We start from the raw sequence: 17105 nt of genomic DNA, 5'->3' as shown, positions 1-17105 counted from the left end.
ATCACTTGAGTGCCCAAAAGCACAAGGTGTGCAATACTCAGAGACAATGGCCAAGGTAAGAAAGGCTGAAAGACGACCACCACTGAACAAGACACACAAGCTGAAACGTCAAGACTGGGCCAAGAAATATCTCAAGACTGATTTTTCTAAGGTTTTATGGACTGATGAAATGAGAGTGAGTCTTGATGGGCCAGATGGATGGGCCCGTGGCTGGATTGGTAAAGGGCAGAGAGCTCCAGTCCGACTCAGACGCCAGCAAGGTGGAGGTGGAGTACTGGTTTGGGCTGGTATCATCAAAGATGAGCTTGTGGGGCCTTTTCGGGTTGAGGATGGAGTCAAGCACAACTCCCAGTCCTACTGCCAGTTCCTGGAAGACACCTTCTTCAAGCAGTGGTACAGGAAGAAGTCTGCATCCTTCAAGAAAAACATGATTTTCATGAAGGACAATGCTCCATCACACGCGTCCAAGTACTCCACAGCGTGGCTGGCAAGAAAGGGTATAAAAGAAGGAAATCTAATGACATGGCCTCCTTGTTCACCTGATCTGAACCCCATTGAGAACCTGTGGTCCATCATCAAATGTGAGATTTACAAGAAGGGAAAACAGTACACCTCTCTGAACAGTGTCTGGGAGGCTGTGGTTGCTGCTGCACGCAATGTTGATGGTGAACAGATCAAAACACTGACATAATCCATGGATGGCAGGCTTTTGAGTGTCCTTGCAAAGAAAGGTGGCTATATTGGTCACTGATTTGTTTTTGTTTTGTTTTTGAATGTCAGAAATGTATATTTGTGAATGTTGAGATGTTATATTGGTTTCACTGGTAATGATAAATAATTGAAATGGGTATATATTTTTTTTTGTTAAGTTGCCTAATAATTATGCACAGTGATAGTCACCTGCACACACAGATATCCCCCTAACATAGCTAAAACTAAAAACAAACTAAAAACTACTTCCAAAAATATTAAGTTTTGATATTAATGAGTTTTTTGGGTTCATTGAGAACATGGTTGTTGTTCAATAATAAAATTAATCCTCAAAAATACAACTTGCCTAATAATTCTGCACTCCCTGTATATGCGTAAGGGGATGGGGGATATGTTGGGCCATGAGTTTACCAATCCAGACGGTATGACTAATACCTTTTCTGATGTTTTTTTTCCTGCACGTCAGCACCCATCAGAAAAGGGGATTTGGCGTGCCATCACCAAGGAGGTGCGGACCCTGGGGGGTCTTTGACAGGCAGAGCACACACTGCCGTAAACGGTGGGAGGATCTGAGCTGCCGGGCAAGGAAGATGGCGGAGGCCCAGCTGGGGCTGGCCTCCCAACGAGGAAGGGGGGCCCGTCGTACCCTGACCCCCCTGATGTTCTGCATCCTGACGGTGGCCTATCCAGAGTTGGATAGGCGCTTGAAGGCATCACAGCAGCCACAAGGGGGTGAGTACAGATTGAGAATCATAACTTTGTGTGCATTAAGGTGTTATCCGGGTGAGGGATGTGGGCTGTGGGAGCCCCTAGGCCAGGGCAAACATGGCAGGGTATGTCCATAGATGGGCAAGCTCAGATGCACTCCCACCCCAATAATGTTAGTGGGCATCTACTACTGGGCAGGGTCATGTGGGTTTCAGGTGTGCAGCTAATGGCTTTAGACATTGTACCCCATGGGCTGGTGCCTAGCATTGTGACAGGTAGTGCATGGTCTAGTGCATAGCGCTGTTCCCTGTGAGTTTTATATGCCAATGGTAGTGTTGTTGCTGGCATTGACCAAGTGTATCCTCAGTCTTTCCCCCCACTTTTTGTTTTGTCACCCTGTCCTTGTGTGCATTAGCATCATCTGGCAGAGGAGCAGAGGCACCGGCGACGGAGGGAGCTGCATGCCACATGGGCCTGGAGGCTGAATCCTCCGACCGTGAGGGCACCAGTGGGACGGAGGGCGCAGGGAGCACCATGACAGAGACAGGAGGGGACACTACCGACAGCGACTCCTCCTCCGATGGAAGCTCCCTGGCAGTGGCGGACACCTCTGTGCCCATCCCAACTACAGGTACAGCCGCCATCCCCCATACCAGCACCTCCCTCCCAGCAGCCCCTCAGCGTGTTTCCAGTGCCCGCTCTCCCAGGATGGTGGGCATCTCCTTCGCCCCAGGCACCTCAGGCCCTGCCCCAGTCATCCCTGCTGCCCTCAGTGAGGAGGTGATTGACCTCCTAAGATCCCTCACTGTTGGGCAGTCAACCATACTGAATGCCATCCAGGGTGTAGCAGGACATTTGCAACAAACAAATGCATACCTAGAGGGCATTCATTCTGGTGTGGCGGCCCAACAGAGACCATTCCAGGCTCTGGCCAACGCACTGATGGCAGCCATTGTCCCTGTCTCCTGCCTCCCCCTCAAACTTCCTCTACCCAGTCCCAATCCCCTCAACCCCAGCCTATCCCAAGCACACCTTCAGACCAGCAATCACCCAAATCAACACACAGAAGTGGCTCAGACAAACACAAGCACCACACTTCATCTCACAAGCACTCACACAAGCACCATCCACATGCAGACACACCAACATCCAGTGCCTCCACTGTGTCCTCCTCCTCCTCGTTGTCCGCCTCCCTCCCAGTAGCATCTCCACTCACACCTGCATGCACTACATCCTCATCCACTACCTCCATCACCAGCACGCCTATCACTACATGCCCCTCACTGGTAGTCACCACCCCCACGTCCATACACACGTCCCCTGTGTCCTCTCTCACTGTGTCTGGGACCCCTCCTCCCAAAGTACACAAACGCAAGCACTCAGACACATAACAGCCAACCACCTCACGACAGCATTCAGCCCATGCACCTGTACCCAAACAAAGCAGACTGACACCTCCCAGTGTCCCTAACAACAATTCCTCACCAACATTGACCTATTCCCTGACCCCCTGTCCTTCACCTTGGGCCAGGGTGGCCAGAGCCCAGCCCAGCACCTCAGCCGCCCAGTCCACAGCCACTGTGGTTTCTGCAGCAAGTGCAGGTGTGAGAGGCTCCAAGGAGTCACCCGTCAGCCCAGCCAGTGTGCCAGCACCACCTGTCAAGGCCAAGAAGGGTCCACAACCTAGCAAGGGCAAGAAGGGGACACCAGCCAGCAAGAAAAAGACAACAGCTGGCAGAGGCAAGGAGGCACCACCATCTGCCAGGGGCAGGAAGGGGCACACAACACCAGCCATGGCACTTCAGCCATGCAAGGCTGCATGTGAAGGCCTGGAGGCTACCACCACCACTGACAGCACCTCCACCTGCACCGCGGGCAACACTGCCACCTGCACCACGTCCAGCACCGCCACATGCATCGCCACCAGCAGCACCACTGCCAGCAGCAGCAGCCGAAGTGGGCAGCCGTCTAAGGCTGCAGGTGAAGGCCTGGAGGCTATCACCCCCACTTCCCACACCGCCACCTGCAGCTCAACTGGCATCCACTGAGCAGCCGTCACCACCAGCGAGTAGTGTGTAGTGGTGACTACATGGGCTGCAGTGCATCCTGGCCCCTGCAACACCTGTCAGTGTGACACACAGGTGAGAGACTGTGACCTTGCACCATCCAGGATGAAGCACACTGGGCACAAGGCCCACTCCAGAGCCAGTGGAAGAAATCATCCACTAGAGAGATTGTGGCTTTGTACTCCCCAGGACCAAGCAGTGGGCAAACCACCCACTTGAGAGACTGTGGCCTTGCACTCCCCACTGGCAGGCAACGTAGAGGGAGCATGGACGTGCATCATAACAAGTCATGAAATCACAGAGGCACACACTCTCCACTGTGTAGAGTACAGCAGTCCCTGGCGGACATAGCTGCTGCCATGAGGTAGAGGCCACAACATTTTCCCTCCCAAACTGGCAGCAGCATAGCAGACAACAAGCTGGAGTCCATTCAGCCGGAAGTGGCCTCCCTCAGGGGAGACATGGCTGTCTACCACCACGATGTTGAACCTATATTAAAAAATAAGCACTTCCTGCTTCCTGCAGTGATCCCTTATTTCATATCACAAATGGCTGCTGCTGGGAACTTGGACTCCACATCTTTATCCCCTGAAGTGTGTGTGGCCCCCTCTACCTCTACAACAGCACCACCAATGGCACAAGAGGCATCACACACATCAGAGGATGAAGATGTGGAACAAACTACTTTCAGTAGGAAGAGTACCCGGTAGCACCAGCATGTGCCACATGGGCAATTCTCCTAAGTTATGGCCTCAAGATCGTGCCAGAGAAATGTGCTCTCTTCTTCCACCCACTGTTGGCTTGTCTGCTATGTATTGTCATTATGTCTGACATACCAATTGGCAATTGTTGTTGCTCCTCACTCATGGACACTACTCCTAAGCATGTCTCATAACATGTCCCTCAACCCTGGACTCTGATTGTGTCACATATCCTTGACTTTCACTAATGGGTTCTCAGACCAGGATATTGTAAATAAGTCACTTTCCCACTTCCACCTGTATATAAACGCCTTGTACACATTTAGCATGTCTATGTTTTCTGTGATCCAGCTAGTCAGCTAAATGAATTAATTGTGTGAATCCATTGCAATGATTACAGTATAACAGTACATGACTGCAAGACAAAGGGACACCAAGCTACACACAAGGATGCTAACTTGAGAAAGGTGTGTGATGGTGTTGTCTGATACAGCTAATTAACTGAGTTTAAAAACTAAAATGTTTGCATTTATCGTTTACTTTTGTTATATGGCAGGTGTGGCTGAGAACCAGGTCAATGCCAATATAGGCAGCTGGGAGTCCCAGAACACCTCATTGGTGAGGTATAGAAGTAGCTAACCTCATCAGTGATGGGCACCTGTTAGGGTTGCAGGATACAGTTCCAATAGTGCCTGTTCTCAGATGTGTCACAGTTCTCAGTATTGAAACTACAGGACCTTACCAATGACAGCTGATGTACCAGACGTACCTGTCTAAGACAAAGTACACATGAACATTGTGAACGGCAGGTACACTGGAGGGCAAATGCATGGCCCAGTAAATGTGATGTTGCAGACAAAGTGAAAGCTCATTTGTCAATAGGGGAAGCACGTGGTAAATCAGGGATTACAAGACAGTAAGGTTTCCAATGGCCTTTCCCCCAATTTGCCCAGTGCACTCATGAAAAGGACCGGATATTTAGGCAAGTGACCCAAAAATGAATGCTACAATAAAGAGGACTTATTATTAAAACCACAGCCTATATAGTAAATAAAACCTACCCTATCCTAAGCTAACCTATCAGCTGATTCCTTTGCTTGAGGATGCCATTCAAGTCCCTACTGATCTCCACCTCAAACTGACTTGGGACACTGGCTGCTGATGGCTGTACCTGTGACTGTGTGCTGACAGGTGGTGCTGATATTCAGGATGTAGGTGGAGCTGGGACCTCCTGCATCCCTGAGGTGCTGGGTCCTGTGTTCATGAGTGCCTGCATCGTGGGACCACCATGTGGAAAGGCACGCCATTCCCAAGAAGCTCTCTCATGGCTGTAACACCTGCCCATCCTGTGGTATCCTGCTTCCACTTCTAGGATGTGGCAGTAATGGTCTGCCCTCTCCATGAACATGCACCTCTGTTCAAGAGTCATGTTGGCAGCTGAAATATGAGGACAAGCATGCATCAGTATCAGCATTGGGTACAGTTTGTACAGAGTTAACATTTACACTGTAACAGCAACTAACACATACAGTCCCACACACATTCCACAACAATGACTGGATCCTCATCTATGTCTAAAACAAACAGACATCACCAGTATCATGTACATGTCAGTGAGATGACGGCAATCCATAGTAAGTCAAAAGTGCACAGAGCTGACAGGAACAAATACAACCCTCATCAGCATTTGTGTCATCTAACTTGTGAGGATCACGTGCCTCTACAAGTCTGAATTAACTGTCTCCCGGGCCATTAGGGGGCCTGGGCATGTTATCCATCTCCTCAACACCCTTGGTGATACCTCACGGCCTGACCACTCATTATAGAGTCAAGGTGTGGCCCATATCATTGTGGGGCTGCTAACTACCAACCTGCTATTCTGAGGTCAGGTAAATCTACATTCATGTGTCCTGGTGTAAGACCTGCCCTGAGTATATGTTACAAGGGGCCACCCCATAGCCTATTATGTGCCCACATGTACAACTAATGCAATATTGGCAGAAGAACGGTTGAGCAAAGTTTGATCTGCACATCACAGCTGTCAACACATTACAGAACTGAAGCCCCCTACCCTGTACTATGTAGTCCTACGTGTGTAAAACGGCACACACAAGGTGGCTGTATGGATGGCCTTAAGCCCACAGTGATATTGGCACAGCATTGGGTGCTGCAACTGTATCCTGAAAGGTGTTACATCATTAGCACATGCATGTCATACATCATCAAGGTACCAGTTACGCACACACATTTCACATAATTTGCATATGTGATGTGACCTACATCGATCACATTTATCATTGTGGCAGGACCATGGTGTGAGAATTGCAGAAATCTGGGCCCATATTCATTGGAAAATGACGGAGCGCAAAGCAGTTCCATAATTTGCTGCACCGCGCTCTGTCAATTTCACAACACAGGGATGCACCTATTTAATTGGATAAGGCACACACCTGTGTTGTCCCCTGCATTGGCCCTAAATGTATCTGTCTGCGCCAACGCAGGCATCCTTGCACCATTGTGCATAGATGTCTGCATTGAGGGGTGTTATTGTTCTTGTGCAGGTAGGTGTCTCTTCTCGCACATAAACAATCATTTCCACAATTTTGTTCTTTCTATGTGTGCTGCAGAATGGAGCACGCATAGAAAAAGGGAAGCATGAGGAGGATAAAAGTATTCCACCTTGTTGCGCCTTGCTAATGCCACCCCTGGGGTGGCGATTGATTTTGGTGCTGCCTCAGGTTAACAGAATCTCGTAGATCTGAGGCAGCAACAAAAAGCAATGGGTGTTGTACGCCCCTCTGATGCTGAACACAGCATCAGAGGGGCCCAGATTTACAAGGAGGTGTAACACCACTAAATATTTTGTTACACCTTCTACTCTCTGTCCTTTATATCTGACCAAGGGTATGGCATCCAGCTGTCGGTGATGACCCCTTTTGCTATTCCCACAATGGTGGAATAGTGGACCTACAATGAGGGACACAGGAAAACCCGAAATGTGTAAACATGGAACTGAGGTCAACGCGACTGGAGCGTCATGTTAACTGATGCTCCAGTGGTGCTAGGCGCCCTTGCATATGGCCCCTGGTATGGGAGGATCATAGGCTTTTCCCACAACCATCTGGAGTGGAGTTGTCCACAAATTGTGTACAATACTGACTGTTGTGCAGCACATAATGACTCCCTGCTGTCCTACAAACACATGAGGTCTGAAGGTTAATACATAACCCCACCTAGTGACTTCTGCAGATAGAACCCACATCTATACCATCATGTCAATAAGTGTTTGCTATGTGTGGCACACAGTGCTGACAATGGTGCTGTGACATAGTAGTTGTCAACAGGCATGCTATGTACATGTACAGCTGCCCTGTGACCCATAATGGTAGATAGCTATGAGTATGTGGTCAGCCATAACTATTCCTATTACACACAATTCCATGCCAGCACATGTTGGCTCATAAACTACATGCAGGTTATTCTCATTGCATAACATTCCAACATCCATGATGTCACTATCCATCCTCCTATGATATCAGGTCATTGGTCAGTACTAAATACTTCTGTCATTGCATTCCACACCTCTGATTGACTCACAGCATTCCATGGATTGGCTCACAGGAGGCACAATGTGACACTTACTGGTTGCTTTGGAGTCTCCAATGGTGCTGCGACACACAGCTTCTTGAACAGTTCTCCGGTGGCATGGGATCCCCTGTTGTAGTGCTGTGCGGGTCTCCTTTTGTACCTTCTTTGTCCCCATGCTGTAGGACTCCTGTGTATGCTGCCTGATCTTCTGAGGGCTCTCTGAGTTGCAGATAGCCCCCTCTAATTACCCCTCCTGGGTACAGTCCACCAGGTCCCTCCTGGTCCGGGACACTGCCATTTTTCTCTAACCTCAAGCTTTGCGTGTGCCAAGGCTTGTTGGCAGAATCCAATGACACAAACCAGACTGCAATCATCCATCCAGCATGGGACATCATCTGCACCAACAAGGAACCCGCATCTGTCTTCTTGGCTGCAGTACTGACTGCTGTTCTTTGACTGAGGTTCTTCTTTTGCACCTTCATCTGGGTTAGAAGGGGATCCTATTCTCCCTGGACTCCTCTGTGCTTCTTGGACTTGGTCCCCTTATTTCACAGGTCTTCCGGTCCAGGAATCCACTGTTGGTGTCTTGTAGTCTCTTCTGGTACTTGCTTAATCTTGTTTCTTATGTTTGTGTGTGTTCTAGGAAAGTTACTGTGATTTACTCCTGCTTTTCTGGGCTATGGGGTGGGTTCTAGTGCTTTCCTTTGGTGTTTTCAAATACTCCCAGCACCCCTCTACACACTACACGTGCCTAGGTGGGAAACCAACACTCACATTCCACTTTCTTAGTATATGGTTTGTGTTCCCCTTAGGCCCATTTCTAACTAGTGTGATTTTCACTATTTGCCCTGTTTTGTAATTGTTTTTACAGCTATTTTTGCATACTAGTGTATATTATTTGTGTATTACTTACCTCCTAAGGGAATATAGTCTCTATGGTATTTTGGGAATTTGTGACACCAAAATAAAGCACCTTTATTTTTGTAACACTGAGTATTTTCTTTCATGTTTGTGAGTACTGTGTTACTACAGTGGTATTGCATCAGCTTTGCATGTCTCCTAGTTAGGCCTTGGCTGCTCATCCACACTACCCCTAGAGAGCCTAGCATCTAGACACTGACTACATTTCACTAATAAGGGATAAATGGACCTGGTATAAGGTGTAAGTACCTTAGGTACCCACAACAAATCAGACTGGCCTCCTACACAAATACTCTCAAATAAGGTAGACCCACGCAGCTACAAACCATCACTGTCCCTGACACTCCTGTGGTGCTTCTGACTGCACCTTTTTAATATGACATTGCCATGCAGCTGTCTGGTAGCACAAAACCTCCATTACCATATGGGACTGCTTGATAATGCTTATTCCATTTGAGGAGCATGCAATGGTTGTCGCAGTGCCTGGCCCACTGTAACACCCATAGCATTTCAGCCTGTATCTGATGTTCTAAACATCTACATCATTGTCACAGCTGACTGACAAACTACTACCCTGGGGTTGTGGGGTATTTCAAGGTCTTGAGGAATGCCATCATACATCCTTCAGTCAAGTAAGTAATCTGTGTGTGCCATCCCAAGGCACACATACCTTCCAAATATCTATGGGAGTGTACACTTGTGATTTTGAGGTACCTACCTGCACATTGACTGGATGAAATCATGGATGTAGTGCCAATAGTGTGTGGCCTGCCATTGCTGCCATGGTATACTTTTGTTAGTCTAGTGAGGAATTAGTACATGGGCACAGAAATGCAGCTCAACACGATACACTTGCTCAGTGGTCAAGGGATGCATCTGGTGTTGCAGGTTAGTGAGTGGTATGCCAGTGATGGAGCTGATGCAGGGCATTCCCATACTGTCAAGTAGCAGGCCTGTGGAACTGACTCAGCACATGTGTCTGGTTCTTGACATTGTATGGGCTATCCATGATACACAATCAACTGGAACATGGAACTGCCAGTAGTCTGGACCATTGCATGTTCAAGCACCCTTACATGGCCTTGGCTATTTACAGAAAGGGCCCGATAGGACTACAGTGGTGCATTACCAATTGCATCTGTACTCATCAGTGCACCCCTTACTCACCGCCATGTGTATGCGTAGTCAGAAATGTGTCACAGCATGATGCATGTGTCATCCAACATAATCTATTCATGTGAAGGTCACTGATGCACACAGCAGGAGATGCAACAGATCATCAAAACTACTGCTGAGTAAATAGGGCCCCTTTCCATAGATTTGTATGACCACATTGCACAGCTTCTTATAGCAGCTGTTCTGAGTGCTAGAAAATGATACCTAGGGAATTATCTTCTGATTCAGATGAAAATTTGGGATCACAACAATGTTTTAGGGTGCTCTTTCATGCATGTTGCATAGCGCAGGCCTCATTTGTAGCTGTTCATTACCTAGTTACAATATGCGTGCATCACAATACTTGGAGATGGTTGTGCATGGTAAATTATACATCTGTCCTGCATTTGCTTCTATGTTGTACAATTGAAATGCTGCCCTAGCATGGGGCATTGACTCTTCATACACGTCGCATACGACATGGCCACATCTATTGCATGCAGCACTCAAACTTAACAGCAGTGCTATCAGAATTTGGTTGTATGGAAATGAGTGACTTACCAACTGTTCCACCAATCTCTACTCCCAGATGGTTGAGCAGATCCTGCTCCCTCAACACTTGATCTGTCCAGCGGTGCTTGATGTGGTGGTCGTTCCCTCCAGTTTTGAAAATCCCGTCAGATCATGAAACACCTTGCCCCACCGCAGTCGCCTTGCCTCCATGGGGTAGCCTTTAATCACCCGGCCACCCAGTTGCAGCATCGTGGAGAGGTAGTGTGCCACAAGCCAGAGGAACCCCCATCTCACATCTCAACAGCAGACATCTGGTTCATCCTCCCTTTCCCAGACATTACCAGTGGTGAATGGAGTTCACACAAATAAAAAATAAATGAAACTTAACCCCTACTCCTACTCCAACTACCCAAACTACCCCAACTACTTAAGTACCTCAGATGAACTCCCGAATATACAGAGAGAATTTCAGTACACTAAATAGACAGAATACAAGTATTGACACAATAATAATACACATTTAACACAGGACACAACACAATGTACACAACATACACAGCAAACATTCCACAAATCCACTAGCAACAAAAACACAACCTCACACAGTCACAGGCAAACAGACTGTAAAGTGAAAGTGAAACTACCCTCACTGTAGCATGTTTGCAGGCAGGATGTCTTGGTACATCACTTCCTGGACGTGTACATCAGGTTTTTCAGTCATGTGTCATTTTTTTGTGCATGACGATTTTGTGCCTTATTTTCACACCATAAGCGGGAAAACGGCCCTTGGACGTGCAATAGACACACAAGGGCTGTGTGTCTATTAGCCTAGGAGTATTGTATGGCAAATGCATATCACGCATGATGGTAGTGCATGGATTTTTTAATTGTGACACTTGAGTGCACTCTGAATGACTTGAGGTGTGACATGAGGTGTGCAGCTATGGTGTATATGTGTACTGGCAACATGTGGGTGTACGTCCAGTACTGTCATTACAGTGACAATGAGATGTTAGACCTATGAGTTCATTTGAGAGTGTGCTGCATTCGATTACTGAATACCTCATGCACATGGGCATGTATAGCTACACTGTGTCCACAGACATGTTGGCGCATTTGAGCTATGTGTGTATGCATGTGTACCTAAGCTAATTTTGGTGTGGACTACATTGTTATGTCTGAGATATAGATGCCCACATACCTCTGACACCAAACGTGTTTGGTGGCCATGGTAATGAATGTGACAACCATGTAAACTTCTAGACACAGTACTCAGTGGACTTGGACTGCATTAACATCATGCCAACCCAGCCAATTTGCCTGTATATGTGTGTTCACTCTGTGCTGTGTCATTGGATTTCTCTTCATGTTGTTCTGCTACACATGTGCCATTTGTACCCTCATGCACCATAGTTTCAAGAGATGTCATGTACACATGTGTTGTGTAAGACTGGTATCTGCCGGGTGTGTCGATGGACATATGTTTTGTGATTTCTGTCACATGTGACGACAGTGGTGTGTTCATGGGATGTGAAATCTCACATTAGATTTTTCCTGCATGGAAACATGTTGCCATTTGACAAATGCATCTGTTGTCACATCAGTGGCACCCATGTTTCCATATGTCGGAACACATGTGTGGCTCATTTCTGTCAGCCACTGATCTTGTGACAACCTATGCCCTACTTTTGCGCTAGTATGCCTTTTGCTCTCACTCCTTACACATTTCCATGGCTGAGCCAATACAGTGGTCCATGTGTGCTGACATATGTGGCATATGTGTGCATGCCATCAACTAGGCACCCATATTTGTCCTCATCAGGTTAGTAATGACTGTCACAAACAATGGCATACCACTGTGTCACAGTGTTGCAGTCTGGCATTGCTGCCAGCCTACTCATCATCACAACAGTGTGAGTTCCTATAGCAACACAAAACTATGGTTGTATGTGAGGAGGTAAGTCAATGGAACCCCAGTTTAATCACACCCCTGTGCACATACATTAGGCCCCTGGGTACAGATGATGTAATCTGTCGCAGCCTCCTGTCATGGTAGCATGCGATTGGCAAATACTGTGGTATGCAAGTGGGCAACATGACTGGGTGATGCACTGACCCGGTCACCCTCGCTGCACAAATGTGTAATATTGACATGTAGACATTGATGTGTTATACAGTCAGTGTTGATCTATGTGTGTCCCTTCTTAATGTATTCTGGCACTACTGGTGAGGCATGTATTTTCATCTACATTGTCCCCATTCGTTTGTCTGTTAGCACGTTATGCACATCTCATACTGCAACATTGTCTATATATACATGGACATGATGCAACATGTGACTTGTGTTCATGGAAGATGTTCACGTCTCCTTCTCCTGCCAACTTGATAGGTACAGTTCCATTGTTTGCATTTGTGAGTTGTCATGTGTTCCACACACACATTACATCACTCCTACCACACCACTTATGTTATCTCCATTTGACATCCCATGCTGTATGCATAAGTATGTGTGGGTGTCTGGAAGCAGTCCATCCAGTATGTCAATTGTACATGTGTTAGTATTCCTTCCAGCATGGCACAGCTTAGGTAACTCTTACCATGACTGACTGATATTGAGATGTCACATCATCTCAGTGCTGGAAAGTTATTAGCCAATTGCAACATATATGAGTAGGTCTACTCCCACTCTGTTTGGCATTGTGTCTCAGACATATTTCAACAATGCTGGACACAGTAGCACATCTCACACCTGATTGCGATGTTGGAAGCCATGACATGTATCGGGCTAATTGTCTATATTGCCATCATGCACTTGTCCTGTCATGTGAGTGACAATGGGTGGTGTGTATTGCTTTGTGCTGTGTGATGTAGCTGTACACAGCATACTAGATGTACATGCTGTCACAACAGCATTGTTGATCCTGGCAAAACCGTTGCTACCTAGAACATACACCCTTACATCAGTATGCGCATGTTTGCCTAGATTTGGACTAGCCATGTGACATGACAGGAGATTTGTGTGAAAAGTTTGCACCTTATGTACATTGTGATCATTTGCTACTCTGACTTCATTCAACCCAGTTCGAAAATGTGGTGGTCCATTGTCCCAAAATACCCATGGACGGTGACAATGGGTCATGCGTTTGGATAGTGATTCTGCACCCATAGCTGCTTATGTTGTCAAGGCAAGCCATAGCACACTCCATAGACAAAGTGAGTGTGCCATACGTGAGGTACAGCCCACCATGTGCCCGGGTTGCGAACATTTGCAGTGCTGGAACAACACATTTCAATGGTTACACTGTGCAGGCTCAGCATGGGACATTGGTTATGATCCCTGGGCTTCAACTGAGGGACCACAGTTTACAAAACTGTACCACCTTTGTCACACATGCACCATGCAGGCAATGATTCTGTCACTATGAGTTGTGACAGTGTACTGTTCCTACATGACTTGTTATCCATTTGGTGACAGCCCCTACCTCATGTGTGCCCCCTTACATTCATCCTGTTATGCATGGTGCCTTGGTGGTGGATGATCTAGGTATTGGTACCTTTACCACTTGACGGGACAATATATGTGATGGTACATGGATCAAGACCATCAGGATTCCACTGCCCGCAAATTGCGTGCCACTGATATTTGATATGGTGGCAGAAGACCCACTCATGTCACAAACATTGTTGCTACTATACTGGTCATCTTTGTGTTACCTACCTGCTCACTGTGGTTAGAGTCATATTCCATTGGAATATATAGTCAAGAATGAGTAGACCAAGGAGATGATTCAGGTGCAAAGTAATTTATTAGTGCTATTTACAAAGTGATGTTTAAAGTATTGCGGTCATGCGTAGAAGTTCTCCACAATGTAAAGTCTCCTACAAACTCTGGTTGCAGTGTTAATTTATTCTCCCTCCACATGATCTGCTCCATCATCATCCTCATCCTCGCTGGGAACATCATCCTGTTCAACCCAAAGGATATTTGTCCAGACACAAATGTTGTGCAGGATTGCTCATGCCAAGATGATTTTACAAACAAGTGGCGGAGCATATAAGAGGCTTCCTCCTGTCAGGGATAGACACTTGAACCTGGATTTCAGCAGGCCAAATGTCCTCTCCACCAAATTTCATGTTTTCCTGTGTCCCTCATTTGTAGGCCCGCTATTCCACCGTTGTGGGAATAGAAAAAGGGGTCATCACTGACAGCTGGATGACATACCCTTGGTCAGCTGTAAAGGATAGAGAGGAGATGTGGTGTTAAGTGTTGATAGTGGTTTGGTACGTCCCATGGAAGTTGTACTTTTTCGTTGGAGTTGTGACAAAAACTTGCGTGAGGTGTACTGTATGTTCCTGTACTTGTGAAATGATTTCTTTGAACTGTGTTGATGGACATGACAAACTTGGGTAATGGCTCAAGGGCCTGGGACGTTTTTATGCTGTTCCCAGAAGTTATGGTCATGATTTGGGCCCATGTGTTGTGTAGTCCATATTTGGTGGCATACTATTCTTGCATGGCACACACCACTTCCTAGCAGCACAATGGTGTCAGATGTTGATCCAGCATTGTTGCCCTACATAAGAAGATTGTGCCGTCCTTTTTGACATGGTACACTATGCATGCAGTGTGACACTTAGGGGCATAATTTTGACCACCTAGTGTCACCAGAGCATCACTTTTATATAAGCTCCGGTGGCGCTATGCTCTGGCCCGTATTTAAATGTAGCGTTATACCATATTTTGTTGCTTGATGCCACCTTGTAACTACCTACCTTTGCGTGGAATGAGCGAGCAATGGGTGTTGCTATGGGTGTTCTACAGCAAAACCCATAGCATTTTCTAGGTGACTCTGATTTGGGAGTTTTTGTAAACCTGAGGCAGCAACAATACCCCACCCCAGGGGTGGCGTTAGCAAGGCACAACGAGAAGGAATACTCGTGTTTTAGCAAATTCTATATGTGTTACATACTGCTGCACGCATAGTAGGATCAAAATGCCAGACATGGTAGTTTATGTGCTGGAAGGTGTCCCATCCCACACATGAACAATCACATCCCTCAACTCAGACATCCTTGCATGATGGTGCAAGGTTGCTTGGGTTGGTGCTGGTAGCTCATTTTTGCACAAGCACTGGTGACAACACAGGGGTGTGCGGTATACTATTAAATTAGGTGCCTCCATGCATTGTGTAAATGAGGGTCAACGGTGCAGCCTATTTTGATACAGTGTTGCAGTCTGTCATTTCCCTTAAATGAATGTGCCCTAGTGACCCGTTGTGGCAGATGATGGTTGTGCCAGCCATGAAGAGTACGTGAGTTTGTGTCCCACATTGGTCAGATTGCAGAAGTTTCACCTGCCTTCTATTACATGATTTCTGACAGACCCTTTCAACACATGCACAGTGCTGGCTTTGGGAGGGGGCACTGCTATTTTTCACATGGGGCCCTTGGCACAGTGCATTTAAGGCCAGGTATCTCCACTATACACCTAATACATCCGACTATGTCATCCATGAATGTTAGTGATTTTTTTCACAGACACAGGACCATGGTTAAGCCTTTCTGGTAATTGGAATAGACATAGGCCTTCATTACAACATTGGCGGTAAATGCCGCTTACCACCGTGCAGAAGACCGCCAACACACCCCTGCGGCGGGGGAATTCTGCTACAGCTATTATGACCCACAGGCCGGAATCCGCCACAATACAGACACCGACACTAGTCCGCCACACCAAAGGTCAGTGATAAACTGGCGATAACAAAACCGACACTGAACAGGAATACGCCCACACTATCACGACCCACGAATCCATGCGGCGGTCTTTCAACTGCAGTATTCCATTGGCGGTACACACCGCTGCGCTCAAAATACACACACATTTACAAAACACAACCACATTGGACAATTCAAAATACACACACCTGATACACATACACACCCACACCCACATACCCAATACAATACAAAACACACACCCACATCACCCACAAACCCCTACGACAAAAATTAAGAAGCACAGAGAGAGACACCACTATCAACAATACTAGCATCCACACCATCATCAGTCACACAACATCCACGCACCTCAGACAACACACACAAACACATCCCCTCACACATCACAACACACACCACCCTACACATCAACCACACCACATCATGGCATCGCAAAGACACCCTAGGTTCTCTGAGGAGGAGCTCAGGGTCATGGTGGAGGAAATCGTCTGGGTAGAGCCACAGCTATTCGGATCACAGGTGCAGCACACCTCCATAGCTAGGAAGATGGAGCTATGTCGCACAATCGTAGACAGGGTCAACACAGTGGGACACCACCCAAGAACACGGGAAGGGGTAGAACGACCTACGGGGAATGTGCATTCTGCGGTCCCAAGATACCAGATTGCAGTTCAGAGGAATGGCGGGGCACCCCCACCTCCTCCCCCACAACTAACAACATGGGAGGAGCAGGTCTTGGCTATACTGCATCCGGAGGGCCTCGCAGGAGTAGCAGGAGGAATGGACTCTGGTAAGTCAAATCTTAACTATTACATCCCCCACCCTACCTGCATGCTATCACATACCCCACCCTCACCCCCATCACTCCAACACCTCACATATGCCCCACTATCACAACCCACACATCCCAATACCAAGCCCTGCATGCAACAACAAAGCATGGACACCCATCTCCAAAGCATGTCCACTACAGATATCCACACAGACCCCAAACCAAGTATCA

Source organism: Pleurodeles waltl, chromosome 2_1, assembly GCF_031143425.1.
Source record: "Pleurodeles waltl isolate 20211129_DDA chromosome 2_1, aPleWal1.hap1.20221129, whole genome shotgun sequence".
Classification (NCBI taxonomy): Eukaryota; Metazoa; Chordata; class Amphibia; order Caudata; family Salamandridae; genus Pleurodeles; species Pleurodeles waltl.
Note: the sequence above shows the minus strand (reverse complement) of the source record.